The sequence below is a fragment of the Aythya ferina genome, assembly GCF_964211825.1.
Source record: "Aythya ferina genome assembly, chromosome: 3".
NCBI classification, from domain to species: domain Eukaryota; kingdom Metazoa; phylum Chordata; class Aves; order Anseriformes; family Anatidae; genus Aythya; species Aythya ferina.
The window spans coordinates 3,641,332-3,659,577 of NC_140298.1; the positions used below are offsets into that span (position 1 = coordinate 3,641,332).

General features: G+C 46.4%; 1 protein-coding gene across 2 annotated transcripts in view; it reads left to right on the top strand.

The window, feature by feature from the left end:
- Window positions 1–18,246, top strand: part of LOC311434340 (uncharacterized protein) — a 262,002-nt gene that overhangs the window by 147,631 nt on the left and 96,125 nt on the right. For both annotated transcript variants that reach the window (XR_014691398.1, XR_014691399.1), the window contains exon 4: window positions 15,910–16,039. The gene's annotated coding sequence lies outside the window, so the exon portion shown is untranslated. The remainder of the gene's footprint in view (window positions 1–15,909; window positions 16,040–18,246) is intronic.

The window sequence follows — 18,246 nt, forward strand, 5'->3', positions numbered from 1 at the left end:
ACTGGCACAATGTCACGTTCTCAGCCACTCCATCACCAGCAAGGGGAAAAAAAAAGCTTTTCCTTTCCTTTTAGTCAAAGGCAGTGGGTAAGCAGAGCACGCGGTTCAGAGGGTCATTAAAAAGCATCAAAGGAGGCAGCCTCATGATGGTAATAAGACGGCTGCAAGGAAATAAAGTGGGCATTGATCTGCACTATCGAGTGTGACATTTTAACCGAAGCTAAAAGCCAAGAGCAGATCTAGCCCTCTTATTCATCTGCCTGCCTGTTTTAGTAAATTGTCTTTTTTTTTCCTCCAACCAGTGGCCTCAGAGGTCACTTCATATTAGCTGGCTTGTTAATACCGAGGCAATCAATACTTAATCAACAAGTAATGGGATTTTGCAGTCATCCTGTATGATCTTTCAATAAAGCCCCGAATCTATCTCAGCCCATTCAGAGCCTGACTAAAGGTGCACGATTGCTGCAGAGCAGGGATTTGATGGTCTGATGCTCTTAGGCTGATCTGCATCTGATTAAGACACCATGCAGCCACTGTCCTTCACCCTTTTGTTCCTTTATCCCCGTATAATGTAGCATGGCACAGAAATTCGTCATCTTAGCTTTTAGATGCAACAGCAAAGGAATTAATATTTCCTTACTGCATGATGATACAGCCTCTTGGTCATGATATGCAACCAAAAAAAAAACAAAAAACCAACAGCACAGGGGGAGGGAAATTACAGGAGAGGCAGTGAGAGGTTTCATGTATTGCCTTAGAAAATACAGTTATAACAAATGGGTCCAAACCAGCCTTTTCTTCTCTGCCCTCTTCATCCTCCTTACTGAGAAAGAAGACGTGGTGCTGTGACAGATGTCACCGGACCTGGCTAGGTGAGAATCAGTGCTACAGATGGCCCACTGGTTCAGGTAAAACGAACAAAAGCAAAAAACTCAGGCTCTTTTCAGGCATGGAAGCACCTTGTTGACAAGACTTGAGGATAGGACTGCTTTAGGCTAATTGTTTGCCATGATTAGCATGATAAATAGAACAATTTTTTCCAATCTTCTTTATGTGGGCCATGTACACACGTACTTCCTATAGCATCTCTGAACTTAGGGAACTGCAGCGAGTGCCTTTGTGCCAATGAATGCGATCCAAAGGTGCCGGTGGGTCTGCGCAAAGGGAGTCTGTGTTCTCCTCGATTGCCTGCTGGGTCTGGAGAGACGGGAGAGGCGGCACCCCCTCCACGTCCTGCTGCTCCCCGCATCGCCCACTTTGTTCCAGTTAAGACCATGCTTGGCCACATGGTGTGAAACACCCGATTCTGTGGTGGGGCATGCAAGGGTGGGGAGAAGAAAAGCAAAATACAGTTGTGTGTAGAGAGACAAGAGAACAAGTGAGTAAAACAGGGATAAGGGAATGTGGAAAAAAAAAAAAAAAAAAAAAAAAAAAAGATTAAAACATGGAGATCAAGCTAATGCAGGTCCGAGGGGGCACCTGCTCCCTCAAAGCCAGGAGTGACGCGTGGCTGCTGATGGCCGGGCTGTGCCAGAGGAGGACTGCCACTCTCTGCGTGTGCCACATCAACCTGGTATTTGTGCTTTTTTGTTCCCTGCCATTATTGGCAGAAGGGTAATACGCAGTATGCAAGTGTATGAAAACACGCTGCTCTGAGTCACTTTGTGTTTTATTTTTGTGGATATGAATTTCTGGAAACGGAGCCTGTGCTTCCCATTTCCCACTCTTCTCAGGAGTTGGGGACTTGACACTGCTTCAAGCAGTGGCCTTTCTTTCAGTTTTGAGTTGGAATTTTCTCCCCTCGTGTTGCACTTGTTTCACCTGTGCCATCTGCCCATGCGGTGTGCCGGCATGTCCGCGCTGGCGGTGTGGCAGCAGGAGAGGGACAGGGATGTGTCAAATCTGTCCCATCCCACCAGGCTCTGGAGGTTGCTGCCCCAGATGTGACATGTGGTGCAAGAGGGCCCTCTTATTCGGGTCTGAGGACACGAAGGCATGGATCACAGCTCCGCTTTTGGTGAGGAGCAGCATGGAGGCCGACTGGTGGACGTGGCCCTTCGCTCCAGCAGGGTGCGTAGTGCCCGAGTGCTGGGGGAGAGGGTGCGGGGAGCGCTTCGCATGGTGGGCTCAGTGCCACGCTGGGTGGGACTCGCTGTCCCCCAGATCCCAAGTGTGTTTGCCATGGCCACAGTCACCCTAGGACAGACCATTTTTACATGCCAGAAATGACCCGTCCCTGCCTGACGGCCGAGTGCTGCTGTCGTTCCCATTTGTTTGAGTCAGCACAGAAGACGGGAGGCTGTTTTTATGCCTACACAAAAGCCAGGCTCAGCCTGGGCCAGTGTGTGAACAGTGATTGAGTGGTGTTGGGCAAAAATCAGGATTGGCTCGCACATCAGTCCAATCCTTTAATCAGAATGAATTGAACTCTAATCTACTTCTTGGCAATGAACAAATAGGCAGCCCTGGATATGGATGCTATTCTGTTTCATGGATATATGTGTTTGTGCAGAGTATGGGGGCGCGGGTTAAAATTAGAGCTGTGCGAGCCCTGTAGGGTTCCATTGGCGGTGAGGTTTGCAAACTAATCCGAGTTGCTTGATTTACAGTGATTGGAAGCAAACCAAACCTTGCAGACTTGTTTGAAGGGCTGTGTGTGATGTGGGGATAGGAGCTCCATCTGTACACGCTCGCTTGTGTTTTCCCCAAGCTCGCCTTCCCTAGCTGAGGCGGGAAGATCTTAGGGTTTCGTGGGGAATGGGGGCACAGAAAGGAGCCAACCCATTTGGCTTCACTGGCGGTGCTAAGAAATGCTGAGTTTCATGAGGTGCATTTCTTCCAAGTCTTCCATTACAAAAGACAGTCTCCAGGTAATGATTTACTCGCTCTTCTCCACTGTTAGCATTGCTTCTCTTCTGCTACCGTTTCCTGGCTGGATCTTAGGCCACATATTTGTTCTCACCTCCTTAAAACATCACTAGAGAGACCCTAAGAAACTGTGAAGTCTCTTCTCTGACTCCTGTGCTGGCAAGACAGCTGGCGTATTGCTTCTCTTGAAGCTTCTTTTTGGCAGTGTTTATTTTAGCTGGGGCTCTCTGAAAATCATCACTGAAATGGACGCAGGGACACGTCTCGCCTTCTGACGGCAGGGAGCTGCTCTGGAAGTCAGTCAAGGAAGAACCGCATGATTAAATATAACAAATATCAGCTACCAGCAATTCGTGATGATTTGTAATGTATATTGAGAACTGCAAAAATTCGAGCTGCAATACTTATTTTGGCCTACTTTATGTAGAGCTCCTGAAATCATTCATTACCTTGCATGGGAAGATAAGCTCGGGAGCTTTTAAATGATTATGATAAAGCCAAGAATGTCTGCATTTGGCTCACCATCAGCCATTCAAACCCCATGCAGTGCTATGTTGTAATTAATTACTGTGGGCCAGGTTATTAGGGGGAGCCAGGTACATTTTTCAAAAAGTTGAAACTTTGTGAGAGCGTCTGCTGTAGATTTGAAGCAGGAGCTGAGCAGTCTCGAGTGCGGTGTCTTCAGGGGCTAAAGTATCCCTTTCTGGAAGATGGCAATCAGCTAACCCTTGTACGTATCTCTCTTTGTGCTGGAGCTATCTGCTGCCAGAATCAATAGCAGCTGTAATGGCCAGGCACACGGACGACACACCGACAGCGTGGCGCTGAGCTGGGGCAGGCTGCGAGAAGCTGGCACGTTACACCCCGGGGGAGAGGAGGCCCGGGTGTTAGACAAGGCGGGAGGACAACCGAGGGGTGCTGCTTCAGTACGTGCCTACCGAGGGCAGGTCTGCTTCCAGCTCCACGTTGCCATCGGCCATGTGTCTCTGTCCTGCTGCGGTCCCCGTTTTCCCTTCCGTGGGGGTGCAGAAGTTGCCCCAGGTGGTCCCGAGCAGAAGGAGCCCATGCTCGGCCCCCCCAGTGCTGGGGGCTCAGGTGTTGCTGCGGGCACCCCAGAGCTCTCTGCTGGGGCCAAGGGGAGCTGCAGTTTGCCCCCACGATCTCCTGCCAGCGGCTTATCCCCGGTGACACGGCTGTGGGAGGAAGGGATTGCCAGTACTGTGCTGTGCTGGAGCCCCGGAGCAAAAAAGGGAGCAAAGTTCCTGGTTTTTACAGTTGTCATTGCTCACCAGTTCTGCATCGGTGGTGAGTTTGGGGCTGAATCTGCATTCTGCTGGGCAGGCGGCTATCCACAGCTTAATTAGCCGTGCTCTGGCATTGCAGGTTTAACTCAGAGGATTAGCAATTGCTCTGGACAGTGTTGCTGTTAGCAGGGGGGTTTGAACTCTGAATGGGAAAGATCAACAAAGTGTCTCATATGCATTTTGTAAGCGATGACAGACTACAGCGAGTTACCAGGAGGCTATATTAGGTAGAAATCTTACATGGAGCTTGGAATGGGATAAGGGGAAAAGCGGAGATAGGGAGGAATATGCGACTATTTTTGTCCCTCATCCAGATACATATTGGTCAGTTTATTACAGGGGTTGCCTGGAAAGGTCGGCAGCTCGGTGAGCTGTGCTGAAAAACATGCCTGGACTGAACCAAGGCGCTCGTTCCTGCAGAAGCCAGGCAATCTCGCAACTATCAACTGCGAGCTGCAGCGTGGAGGACGACTGCCCTATTCCTGTGCTACGGACATGTTGCTACTAGTCAGTTCTGACACCTTTTATCAGTTCCCGAAAGCAGCCTTGTTTTCTGCAGCGTGGTGTTTCTTTTCTGCTGGCTTTCCGTCTGTGCCTTGCACATAAAGCCAGCGACGGGAGGCTGTTCGCAGGCTGACCCCGCTGCACCGAGACAGGACAATGGCAGTGCAACCTGCATTACTCAAATTCCAGCCTTCACGGAGCTGTCATCAGCATGCCTGGAAAATTAATGTCATTATGCTGTCGCTCGAGGCTTGGCATGGCTGCTGCTCGCCTGCGTGGGAGAGGAAGCCGCGGTGGGAAGTGAATATTGTGGCTTACGGCTGCAAGGGAGGGGCAAGCACTGCCGGGAGCTGATGGGGTGTTTGCTTTCACAGGTTTTGTAACTTGAAGTCTGCACTCTCTGTTCAGCACTGGAAGCTTTTGTGTATTTGCAGCACTACTTTTAGTCGTTACCGAAGTCTGTGCTAACTAGGGTCTGGTTTGGCCCCTGTTGTTCAGTGTGGTGGTGTGATATGTTCCAGTTTCCACTGGGCACTATCTTGAAAAGAAGGGCAAGGATGCAACAGCCTTTCTCTCCTCTGGATTTAAATGCATTTCTATCACCCTCCTCCCCTGCAAGGTTTTTTTTAGGGCTTCTTGACATGAAACAAACTCATACTTTTAAAACCAGTGAATGGAGTCATGAATATATTTCTTGTCCTTGACAGCAGTGGCACTCAGCTAACTGAATAACTGTTTAACTATGCAAGGGTACTGAACGTCCTCACGTCAGCCTTTAGAGCAACTTTGGAAGAGTGGCTTTATTTGCAGGCAGGTGGGAAGACCACAGAGGAGCCAAGGAGCAGGAGAGGAGGGAAGGGGACATCCCTGTCTCTTTCTACCCCCAAATGCCATGAGGAGCTGCGGAGGAATTTGCTTCCTCTGAAATAGGAAGCGGAAAGAAGAGACCCTTACAGGGCAGTACAGCCTCTCTCGGACCAGTCCAACTAAGTGACCCCTGCCCAGCGCTGGAAGTTGGCTCTCTGAGCATCTCTTGTACCGACCCATTTCCAGATGTCAAGTGGCGTCTGAACTTAAAACTCAGTAGTTCTTCCCAGAGCAACTGTGAGATTTTAAAGAATGCAACTTTGAGTTTTCTCCCTCTTTTTTTTTTTTTTTTTTTTTTTTTTTTGTGCTTTGATTTAAGCTGTTACTGAAAGCACAGAAATGCACAGAGAACAATGTATGTCACAGCAAGCCCCGTCCTGCAAAATCAGCAAGTAACAGAAATCTCGTCTGATACAGGGATCTTTCAGGGCTGCCTGGATAAGTTAGGACAAGCACCCAGTAATGATCGGGACTTCAAAATGGCAAGATCTCCTAGCCAGGCACTTACTGTGTGATGAAGAAGCTCAGAAGTCTGTACAAAAGCTGTAAGCCATTGATTAATATCACCACAGAGTAGCTGTGTACATGACATTAACCAGCAGACCTCCTCTCTGTTTGTTATTTTTTTCATTATTGGTTCATTTGCATTATGAATATCCGGATCAATAAGACAAGATTCCCGACTCTTCATCTTCCTTTTCAGTATCAATAAAGCCCTGTTCTGTATAAATGTGAGCTAAACAATGCAGATGAAATGGAAGGAGATGCATTGAAAAATGAATGTGAAGGCAGATACTGCTCTTGCACCTCTTGCATGTGCATGCAGACCTGCTGCCTGAGCGCAGCCTGCCCAGCAAGATGTTTCTCTGGCCTTAGCATTGTAGCAACTGCACCTGGAAGTAAGAGAATAACAGACACGATGCACTGACCTCTGTTGAACAATTGCTTATTTGACCGTTTTGGCCAATATCCCAGTAAGTCACAAGCATGGAAATGCTCCATCTCTCTTTTTTCTTTTTCTTTTTCTATTTCTTTTTTCTTTTTTCTTTTTTTTTTTCTTTTTTCTTTTTTTTTCTCTTTTTTTTTTCTTTTTTTCTTTTTCCTTTCTCTTTCCTTTTTCTTCTTTTTCCTTTTTTTTTTTTTCCTCTTTTTTGTTCCCCCCCCCCCCCCCTCCCTTTTATTTTATTTTTTTTATTTATTTCCTGCAGGCCATTCAGGACTCACTGAAGGCAAAACCAAATCACTTCCCTAATAAACGCCAAAAGGGACCAGTGCTGGAGGGGAAGGCTCTGCAGGGGAGCGGATGGGGCGCTGCTTGGAGCACATCAGGTGTGTTCTGTGCAGGACCAGGAGCTCCCAGCAGAATAGGGCAAGACAGCGCTTCAGTGCCAGGAGCAGCGCTGGCCCGGCAGCACTGCCGAGCTGCCCAGCAGCCTCCTGAGCTCTGGAAGCTCAGGTGTCTCCAGGCGTGCACATGGCAGCTCTTGTTATCTCACAGTGGTGGTATCCTGCGCCTTTCACACTTGATTTTTGCTCTCAGAAAAAAAAAAAAAAAAAAAAAGCATCAAAATTCAGGGCAAAACCATGTTTACATAAAGGTGAGTCTGTGAAAAAATAACGCTTTGTTTATGTGCTGCTCTGCCTTGCTGCTGTGGTGGCATGGTATAGCATCTCCTCAACATTTTTTATTCACATGTCTCTTGTTGAGGTCCCACTTTATTTTAGATACCTTCTGCTTGAGCATCTCTTTGTCATAACGTCTGGAGAGGCACTTAATGCTCGGACTGGAAGTCCCTTATTCAAGGGGAATTTTTGATCGATGACATATCGGGAGCTACCATTCTTGGCCTGGGAGAGCTGAGAAATGTGGAAGGGGCTGGACAGCGTGTCTGTGTTTATGTTCCAGGGAAGAGGCCCATCTGGACTTGCTCTGCCTTGCGCCGTGCTCTTCAGAGGCCCGTTTGCAAAATGACAGCTCTCTTTCGCCGTGACAATCACTCCTGCAACAAGCAGTCATGCTTAGCAGTCACCGCCTGATTGCCAATATTTACCTTGCTTTATTACAGTACTGTAAACTTGGGTTGGCTATCACAGCCAGTTGATGACTCTGACAATTTGGAATCCGAAGGGCTCTTATGAAATTAAACACCGCCTTTGCGTGCCATCCGAGCCTCTAGATGGGCAAGTGAAAATAAATGTTCGAAAGGTTGTACTTTATATAGCCACAGACTTGACCTCTAAGTGCCTTAAAAGGGCTCACATACTTAAAGGTGCATTACCAGGCCTTACACTAATTCACTGTGATAGCTAAAGTGCTTTGTGTATACCACAAGAGACCAGAAGCCCTTGAGGATCCTTTCGAGCAGAGCATGTGGGCAGTTAACATTATTCAGCTTGAATTTTGTATTTGCAGCCAGTCATGAGTGAAAGTAGGGGTAGACGATTTGCATATTGTTTTGGTATAAAGCTGGAAAAATGCTTCCATATGTGTGAGTCAAGTAACTTCATCCTGCATGTTTTTCAGATGGCTGGAGAACCCTAAATAAGAGCAGGCCCTGCCTTGCTTCTCTTTTTTATTTTTTTTTTCTTTTTTCTTTTCTTCTTTTCCCCCTGCAAATTACTTGGGAGCATTCATCCCTCCCTCTCGTTAAGTTTGCTGGTCTAAGCAGGAATACTTGAGACTGATTTTAATTCTTAACTAGATGGACATGATTTATTAATTCACATTTGAAATAACAATTGCAGTCGGAAGGAATCAGCTGAAAGCCTTAATTACATTGGAAAATATGCTTCAGTGTAGCATGGCCCCATCCAGATTTCAGAATGCATAATTATCATCATTTTTTAATTTTTATATTTGAAAAATTGTGATGGAGACCAGACTCTGCTGGCTACTCGCAGTGCTTCAAAGCAATGCCTAAATCAGAAGTGAGTCTTTAAATAGATCATTTTCTTACTTGCTTGTTAGTGCCCAACCACATATGCAGACTTATTGTGCAGGGTTTGGCCTAAGCATTTTGAGTATTATTTTTACATCCGAGCCAACTAGCAGTTTCTGTGCCCAATTCCAAGGAAAAAAAAGATGTTAAACTGTGAATGTGCACAGGCATATGAGCCGAGATTAGGTAATTTGGGATCACTCCATAGAAATCACATATGGGCCTCGGGGACTGGGAATTCATTCCTGTTCAAGCAGTGACCAAATGAGGAAAGCAAGATCAAGGTAATTAAAAAAAAAAAAAAAAAAAAAAAAAAGAAGAGGAAGAAGCAAAACCCACCAAACTTTCTGAAAGGAAAAAATGCACCATTGAACAGAAAAGAAAAACCAAAGCCTTCCTGGCCGTAATCTTGACAAAAATATGACAGTTGAAAGAGATGCTGCCTCACTTGAGCCAAATGAAGTACACATGAGCACCCCTCGCTGTGATTGCAATTCCCATCACCATTCTGCCTCTGAAGGCTTTGCAGTGTTTTTCTGTAGCATCATCCAAAGACACTGCTGTGGGAGGCGACCCGCAGGCTCTGCGTGTCACCGGCTGAGCAGAAAGAACTTTTTTTGCACCATGTCCTCCAGACTGTGGTTGAAGAGTACAGTTTGCTTACCAAGGTAGTGAAAACAGATCAGCAAATGATGAAAATGTGTAATTCCTTCTCAGCAAGGGGCTCCTCCCAGTCCTTCCCTGACACGGAGTGGTCTGAAATTGTGCACCGAAGTGCAGGAGTGATCAGTTAGATGGGGGGACAGAAAGATCACTTTAACCACTCTCGCTGTCCTTGACTAATGTTAAAAGCTTTTGCCTTTTCGTTCTGAACTTGATGAAACTTCTTACACCTGTTCACATGCAGGAATGTACTTCTGAAGTAAAACAAGGTAAGTGCTCTTCAGAAGTCATTGTTAAAATACAGAGGAGGATCCTTCTTTTATTCCGAGTCCTTCCTTCTGATGTGCACAACTCTTCAAACATTTTAACAGGCAATCAGTATGGTGGAAAGCTCTTTGTGGTTATAGCTTGCATGATGGAATAATTCCACTGGCTCTTGTCTCCAGAAGATGGAAATGATACTGTTTATCTACACTCTTCTGTAGCAGCTTTTGGCCAGTGTCGCTTTTGCCCTAGCTAACCCCAAGCCTCCACAGCACACCGTGCGGGATCTCGTTAGCTCTCCAGATCTTCCACAAAACGTAAGCTTTGCTCCAGATCCCCGCTCAGGGTCACCACCTGTTGGCTGGCTGCTGAGCCCATGGCACGTGTGGTAGGGCCTTCTGTGCATGGGGCTCACTCAGACCTACGACAGCATCTTTCCAGGGCCGGCAGATACCACAGAACCTCACCCGCAGGCTCCCGACCTTCCTGCAATTCGGAAATGGCTATTTCTCTTAAAAGGTTTGAGAAAGTTTCTAGGAAAAGGAACGGACAGAGCTCACAGGATGGCTGGTGAATTCACCCCTCTGTCCCCTCAACTGACTAGCGGTGAAGAAGGCAACTGCAAGGCTGTACTTGAAAGCCTAAGAGCAGAAGAACAATCTTTTCTCCTCTTGGCGTGGTTTCCAATGATGTTTGCTGTCTGCCAGCATCACTGTGAGTTACAGTACACGAGGTCATCATTACGTACGTGGTGCCAAGGAGGGCGAGAATAACCCCAGGAGCAGTCTGCAGGCTGTCACCGAGCAAGTGTTCTCCGCTGCCCCACCAGGACATCCAGCTACCTGGTGGTTAGACATGACTGGAGTTACATTCAAGCTGTTTGCTCATCCCTTCCCAGCAATAACACCGGTTAAATGTGCGCGTGTGTGTATGTATATATTCTACATATGTATGTATAAAAATATAGACGCAGCCACCCACAAACGTATACGTGTGCTGTACACGCCAAGCTCGTCATCCGTCTGCTTGAGGAAAGAAGGACAAAGCTCTGGGCAAACTGGAGGTGAAGGAAGGGAATCAAGACTGATCTCTGACAGGGGGAGACAGTTTCAGCGAGCAATGTGGCTCTGTCATTTTGGAAACGGAGGCTTTCTGAGAGCAGAGAGCATTGTTGCTTTAGGATCTGATTTTATTCGGAATGTTTGAGTACTTAATGAAGGGTAACACCACAACAAGAGCTCAGCGAGCATTGTTGGCGCAAAAATCATACCCTTATCTGACCCCCAACAGTGAAGTTTCTGAGCACTAAGCACCTCTGCGTTTATCCTCCTTGCTCCCTGGCAGTGAAAGAAGTTCATTTTTATTCCTGGTTTAATGATAGGAAACGGAGAATCAGGGAGACGATAATTCGGACTTCCAAAGGGTTCTGTTTAAATAACTAGGTGTAGAAAGAGGGCGGCATGCCAGGAAAAGAAGGTCTTCTGAAAACATTTCTGCAAACATCAGGAGGGAGCCAAATGCTTTCTGCTACACTGGCCCTCCTGGGAAGGACGTTTTCTGCAAACCTGGCCTTAATTGGTGCTGAGCACTGGAAAATTCTGGTCCTCTACCCAGCAGTATGGCATTACAGGTCAGCTCGTGTATCCCAGGCCACTCTCTGTTGCATTAGACCGTCTATCTTCCAATTCAGTCTTTGCCCTGGATGTACATGCCCAATTTTATTTTGCTTTATTTGTAAAGAGTGAATTCAGGAGGAAAAAAATATTCTCCCAACACCCTTTTTTCATTCTATTTTCTGTTTGTTTGGTTTTGGTCATTCTCGTCCTTCAGCCTGGGATTTACAGAAGCTTGGCCCATCCTACCCCCGTCCAAAATGCGCTGAAAAGGAGCCATCTGTGGGTTCCCTCTGTTGATATATTTCCAAAAGACCTTGTAAAGTGACATTAATTGTTCTGACTGCATGCACCTATTTGTTATTACACACTGCTGCCTGATTTTTTTTTTTTCTGGAGGTAATGCTCTTGCACTGCGCTCCAATATTTGTGTCCAGCTGGCTCAGAGGGAGGCACCGAGAAGCCTTCCTCCCATCAGGGCCCGAAAAGCAGAGATCTTCTGTCATCATGTCAGCTGAGGGAACACATTCCCTACTTCCCAGGCGATTCCTCGAGCGCAGGTGGGACCCACCCACCCCGCAGTGTTGGAGGTAGCTCCTCTCCGCGTTCCTCCCCCTGGCCTGGGCTGGCTGGAGGAGACGGGAGCACATCGCCTTCAGCCTCATCTCTGCTGATGCGTGAGTCGCTGCCTGCTCCAGCCAGGAGCTGACATTCAGCGCGGCACTTTTCTGTCTCCAGCAAAGCCGTGCAAATCTGATGGACTTGCTGGGCAATATTAAATCCCAAGCAAAAGCTTTATAAAAGCTACTTCAGAACACTATCAAATTATTAGTATTCTTTTTCATAATACAGATGGTGTCTCATTTTATTGAAAGAAAAAGAGAGAGAGAGAGAGGTTTTTTTTCCCAGCCCTCTTGGGAATTATTTTATTGAAAATATCAAAACTGGGAAGATTTCTCCAGTGCCAGGGGTCAGAATCTTTGACTAGTTTGTTGTAATGCGAACATATAAAAATTCACTCAGTGCTCATTCTCTGCCTTTTATTTAATGTACAATCCAGGTAGTTCCACTTTGATTCTTTACATTACTGTCCCTAGCACTGAATGTTTGCCTTGAGTGTTTTAAATTTCTTTCATGAATTCTGAAGAAGGGAAAACTTCAGGAAAATTGCCTTTGGCCTAATATGTATTGATGTACTATTACCAATGAAACAAATTCTGTTATTCCAGCTGACGCTGAATAAACAACTCCTTTGTATTTCTTCTGGGAAGCTCTAACTTGAAGTATCTCTGTAATATCTCCACTTAAAAATAGCATTTTTTTTACTAGTTTCCTGTGAATCATATCTGCATACCTTAATGAGTAAGTGTTTAATATTTTAATTTCTATTAATACTGAATAGTAAATGCTGCTGAAAGTCAGCCTATGTAAGAACTATGACAAGCAGCTAAGTTACATTTTTCCCTCTGCATCATTGTCATCATCATCAAGTACTATCAATATAAGGACCAGGCAAGTCATAATTTCAAAGGAATTGGGTTTTTCAATGATTGCTAAGGGCAGAGTTGTCATGCAGACCCTTTATTGTGACAATGATTCATGAGAAGAAAAGAAATCAGCTCGATTCTCTCATCACCAGTGACATTTTCTTCGGACTGGCAGTTACAGTATTTTTTTTTTTTTGCTTATAAATAGATTACTGGTAATCTCTAAAGCCAGGCAAGGGTGACAAATATGGAACCCAGATGGATATATTTGTTACTCATCTTTCAGCATAAACCTGGGCTATGAAGTGAGATCACCAAACACAGCCTTGTTGCCTCAACTGTTTTGACTTTTTCTTATAAAAAGAGGCACTTTCACCCGAGCTGCATACTTCAGCTCCGTGACAATTTGTGTCCAGGTATGAATTTGGCAGACTCTCTGCCATGCAAATGAAAAGCCTGATTTGGAATAACTCTGCTGAATGAAAGCTTGGCTCTTCTTCAGGTTGGCACTGCGTGTTTGAGGCTATGTTGGCCAGTACTAAAATGCTTTTAAATTCCCCCAAAATGACAGCTAAGGAAAGTATTGTGTTGGTATTTTGAGGCAGACCTTAAAAGAAGGACTGCTTTTGTCTGAGATCATACAGAGCATCGTGTGCAAGTGCTTCTCGTGTTCTTTGTCAGGAGGTTGTGAAGGCTCCGTCATGCACCTGAGCATGCAGATGTGCTGCTGATGGGAAGGCGAAAGCGTTTCACAGGGCTGCAGTATGCACCTCCGTGATCTAAGACGAAAAAAACACTCCATCAGGATGTCTTTGATTGCTTTAACCTTTCTGTCCTCCACCCCGAGGCACCCCTGGAGCTGCTCTTTTGCTTCCAACCAAGACTCCAGTCTGCTTCCAAACGTCCCACTTTAAGCAGGTGGCTGAGGACTTCCGAGTCCGGGGGCATCTCACCTTAGGCATGGTGTAAAACAAACCAGGAGAAAATCAGGGTGAGCTCAGGCCGGTGCTTGTTGCTCCGCTTCTGACTATGCAATCCCTATTCTGTGAATAAATTCATTTCTGCATGTTTAATCTGACACCTTTTGCAAGCAATACACTCACTCAAAACACCAGCAATGAATAAACACTACCAGCCTCTTTTAGATATTTGATTGGGTAGCTAATTCACAAATGATTGACTACTCAAGTAGTGAGAGCATATGGAGGCTCTGTGAGCGACTGTCAACACGGGGAAAGTAGGCAGGGAAGCCAATTGTTAGGAACCAAAAACAATAGCGAACAAGAAAGTCCTTGAAGGAATGTGGCACTGGGTCTGCTCTAAGCACGAATTTATGAGAACGCGTGGCCAAAACAAAAGAAGATGGCAGCAGCATTTCCTATATGCGCTCCTCGGTGTTGGTTATTATTATTCCAATTTTTGACACTTGAATGAAATGTGGTATAATTGGGCTTCATAGCTGCTGCTTCAGGCGACATCAATTGCCTTTTTTAAAAATGATGATGGCGTTGAGGGAGACTCTTTTTTTCCTTTTATGTTTTGAAGTTGCCGCACTCCCGGTGCCACTGGTACAATGCGCGGAAGGGGCATTGTACTCCTGGGAGGGCCCGCGAGGCTGGGGACTGAGCCCACGAAGAAATACGAGATGCAGAAGAACAGAAAAGTAAACACACTGTAGGACGTTACGCTACAGCGAATCCCAAGATATCCCTTCTTTTTTTTTTTTTTTTTTTTTTTTTTTTTTTTTCTCTGGGTTTTCCGTACTGGTGGTTGAAGCATTTCGCTTCCTTGCTGGTAGCACGCGGAGCATCTGACCGTCCCGCTGTGTGCAAGGAGACGCCGCTCCCCGTCCTCCTGGGCTCTGATTCCGTAATCAGTTCTGCCAAGTTTGAAGGACCTTAAGCTGTCGCAAAAGGAAAATCGTTCCTTAAACTGTGTTTATTTCTGCCACAAAAACACCTCTGCATCTTTTGTATGTATTGATAGGTATTCTGCAGGGTTTGGTTGGCTTATTTTGACTGGGGCGGAGATGGGATGAGAAGCATTATGGTTTTCGAAGTTGGATTCAGCAGGGAAAAGGAAGCCGTGTTCGTCATTCTGCTTTTGCATCGAGAAGCAATTCTTTAAGAGGTAGAACAAATCTTTAAAAAAGCAATATTGAAAAAAACTAGTGATCAGAGGAATGGATAAACCTGTTGTGGCTGAATCCTTTTCGGGGACAGATCCTACTGGCTATGTTCAGACACCGCATCGTGCGCCCAGGTTCTGCTCCGCCCTGACCCTGCCAGTGCGGGGCTGGCCGAGCCCCAGCGCAGAGCAGCGTTTTCACTGGGAGTCCTTAAGGAAAGCTCAGTGCTCTGGGGCTGCTGGGCTCTGCTGGGCTCTGCTGGGCTCTGCTGGGCTCTGCTGCTCCTGCAGCCTGCCCTGTGGGGTGCCCCCTGCCACTAGGGCTTGGCTGGGGACGGAGAGCCAAAAGAGTTGGAGGGATTTCTGGCTACAGCAGGGGAAGCCTTTGCTTTGCCTGACTACAGGTGGAACGGGCGCAGGAGGAGAGGAGAGAAATGGGTTGAGCCATGTCTGTGTAGCTTTAAAAAACAAAATATTTGCATATCTCGAAGGCAGTTTCCCTTCAGACAGACCCAAATGAAAGGTCTGGATCCAAACACCCCCAAATGAAGGACCATCTGTACTGCAGCTCTCTTGCAGCCGCTTCATGGAAAAACTGCCAAAGGATGGGCAGGATGAAGCCCTTCTGCCAGGTGCTGCCAGCAGCACTGCTTGATGGGTTCTTTGTCAGGAGGTTCGTCCCCAGACAAAAAGCCCCACATCCTTGCTCAGGTCCTCAGGTGAGCAAAACGTCTCCCCTGGGTGTCCTTGGACAGCGGAGTTTCCTCTTTTGCTAAGGCCTACATTTGTGCATGAAGCAAAGAAAACGATGCTGAGAGAAAAGGAGCCTGACAGGGAAATGCAACCAAAGAGAAATGTCGCTTTGTAGAGCTACAGCTTGTAAACAAGAAATGTGCAAACTCCCCTCCACGCACGCACACACGTGCGCGCTGTGTTTTGGGCAGCCATCCTTTTCCTCACCTCTCTTACCCTCTGGCAGGAGTGCCCGGTGCGTGTTGTCCCTTCAACATTTCCTTTTGCTTCTCGCCTGCTCCCTCCCGCAGCACCCCCCGGGAGCTGTCGCTGTGGCCTGGTGCAGGTGCTGTCTCTCTGCCATGGGGTGAGGTTTGTGTCTTCCTGCCTCTGCTCGGTCACACAGACTGCAGGGTCAGAGTGCTGGCAGAGGCAGGTTTTCCCCTTTTCCCAGGGACTACTCTCACCGAAACACCAGGCTTCGATTACTCTAAGGCTCTGCCAGACAGTAAACCCCATTTCTTCTTCCTCTTCTTATTAGTGAGATCCCAAGTGGAGGATCCCCTGTGACAGACAGCACTACTGCCAGGACCTGACACCGAGCCGGGGCTGCCGGCAGGAGCCAAGCTGCAGCAGAGCAAGCAGAGAGCCTGGTGCACTCGTATTGGCAGGTAACTCTTGGAACTTCCTTGCCTTAAGACATAAATTTCAGCGCATTTTTTAACTACTAATGATTTAGGATCTCAAACAACTTTAAAATATTCCTTTAAATGAAATCTTTGCAGTTAACCTTTAACTGCTTCCAGTTCACAGAATCTTTTACAAGAAAGGGCAGGAAATCAATAGCTTTAAAAAGCAAAAGCAACAGCCCTAGCATCAGCGTGTGCCATATCGCACCGGTGTGCCAGTGCAAGCAATTGCCTGGAGCAGGCAGGAGGTGATGCAGAATAGCCATGCTCTGTCTGGGTTACTTCTGCATTATAACTTGGCTCCTAAGGAATGGTACGAGGAAAAAGGGAGGGTGAAGCTTGGTTTCATCACCAAGCCATTCTGAAGGGGAAGCTGGGGCAAATGCTGTTTGTCCATACAGGAATCCCTAAATCCATCAGTTTCTCAGAGCTCATTAGTGTGAGTATGGCAAGCAGAATTTTGACCTGCTTTTAGTGTTGTGCTGGTCCTGGAAATTGTTGCTACTTTTGTCACTCTATTACAAGTGCTATGAAACAGGGAGAGATCTAAAATTAAACCAGCTGCTTATCAACCTCAATTTCTCCCCCTATGCAAAAAAACCCAAACTGCGCTCTCTCCCCCATACACACACACACACACACACACCATTCAGTAAGTTTTACTTTGTTCGGCTTTTCCATGCTTTTGTCTCAGATGTGAGAAGGTTGGACACAAGGTCATTCACTAACCATTTCATGTGGATCCAGCAAGTCACTTCAGGTCTTCTCCCCCTCCCCTCAATTCATCTGAAATCTCTGCTGTGCAGTAATGGAACTGCAAACAGTACAGCAAAGCCCTCATGGTGAAAAATAAAAAAGTGCTCTTGTTCCAGAGGAGTGCTGGGAAAGGACGTCCCTGATCAGTGCAAGTCAAAATGGGTTGTTTGGATGTCATATATTACTCAGGCAGCAGATCAGGATGAGTTTGAACCCTTTTAAGCAGAAGCTGGGAAGGGGTTAGAAATACTTCTTTCATCAATAATTACAGGAACTTCTGTTCAGCCTTTGCTTCTTCCTAAGGCCCAGGACATACTCCTTTTGGACCCCAGGGAAGGGCAATTCAGAGAGGATATTATTCACAGATGTCAAAACCCCCGTGCATGTGTCACTCGCCAGTACTGTGGTGGCAGGGCTCTGCCCGAATATCGGTATGGATGTGGGCTGTGATCTCCTGTGAGTTGTTCTGCCCAGTTTCTGGAACTGACTCCTCTGTCTCTTAAGCAATTATTTAAATCTATATGCTCACTTTCCCTGTCTGTAAAAATGGGCTGACTGTCCTCACTAGTGTATTTGGAGAACAAATTAATAATGTCAGGCACTCAAGAGGAAAAGTTTTTCAATGTGTATTTGCTCTGCAAAACTGCTCAATATTGTTATTATTTATTATTCTATGGACTCATCACTCTCAGCTCCCTTCTGCCAGAAGCTGCTTTGAAAGATGGATAAGTTGCACAAAAATTATTTTCCTTCAGTTTTCTTTGTGAGAAGGTTTTAAATGTGGCGTGGGGGGGGATTGCTTTTGTGAGGGAGGGCAAAGGAAGACATGCTGCTGTTATGAAATGGATTTGAAAAGGTGGAACCAGGGAAAAACAACTTCTTACCTCAAATTCAGACTGCTGAAATGCCTATTTTTTTTACTCGAATAAGAGGCACAAATACAGAAGAGTGTAAACAATCCTCTTAATACCAGCAGATATTTTTATAACAGATTTTCTTCCCAGGCTGTCTCTCCCTCCACACTGGTGCAGCAGACGTAAAAGGCAGGGACAGCAGTGAATGGGCATCATTACTGTTTGTGAACACTTCATTTGATGTAGCTGATAGGAACCACCGTTGATCCTGCTTCACTCTCTACTTCCAGTGACTTTCCATCTGGTGCAACTCGTGCTGTATGCTCCCTCAGGTTTATGTGAAAACTACTGTGAAAGCAGAGTCATTGATTTTTATAGGTTTAGTGCCAGAGCAATTTCAGATGGCACGATGCTGATTTCCTTGACTTTCGCTTTCCTGCTCTTGATACTTCTGTGTCAAACTCAACACCTTTCCCAACACTATCCTCCTCCTCATCATAACAAAGTACTCAGCACCTCCTCCTCCTCACTAGCGCTGTCAGCAGGAGCAGTGGAAGGGTGCTACAGGCGGCTGTGTTT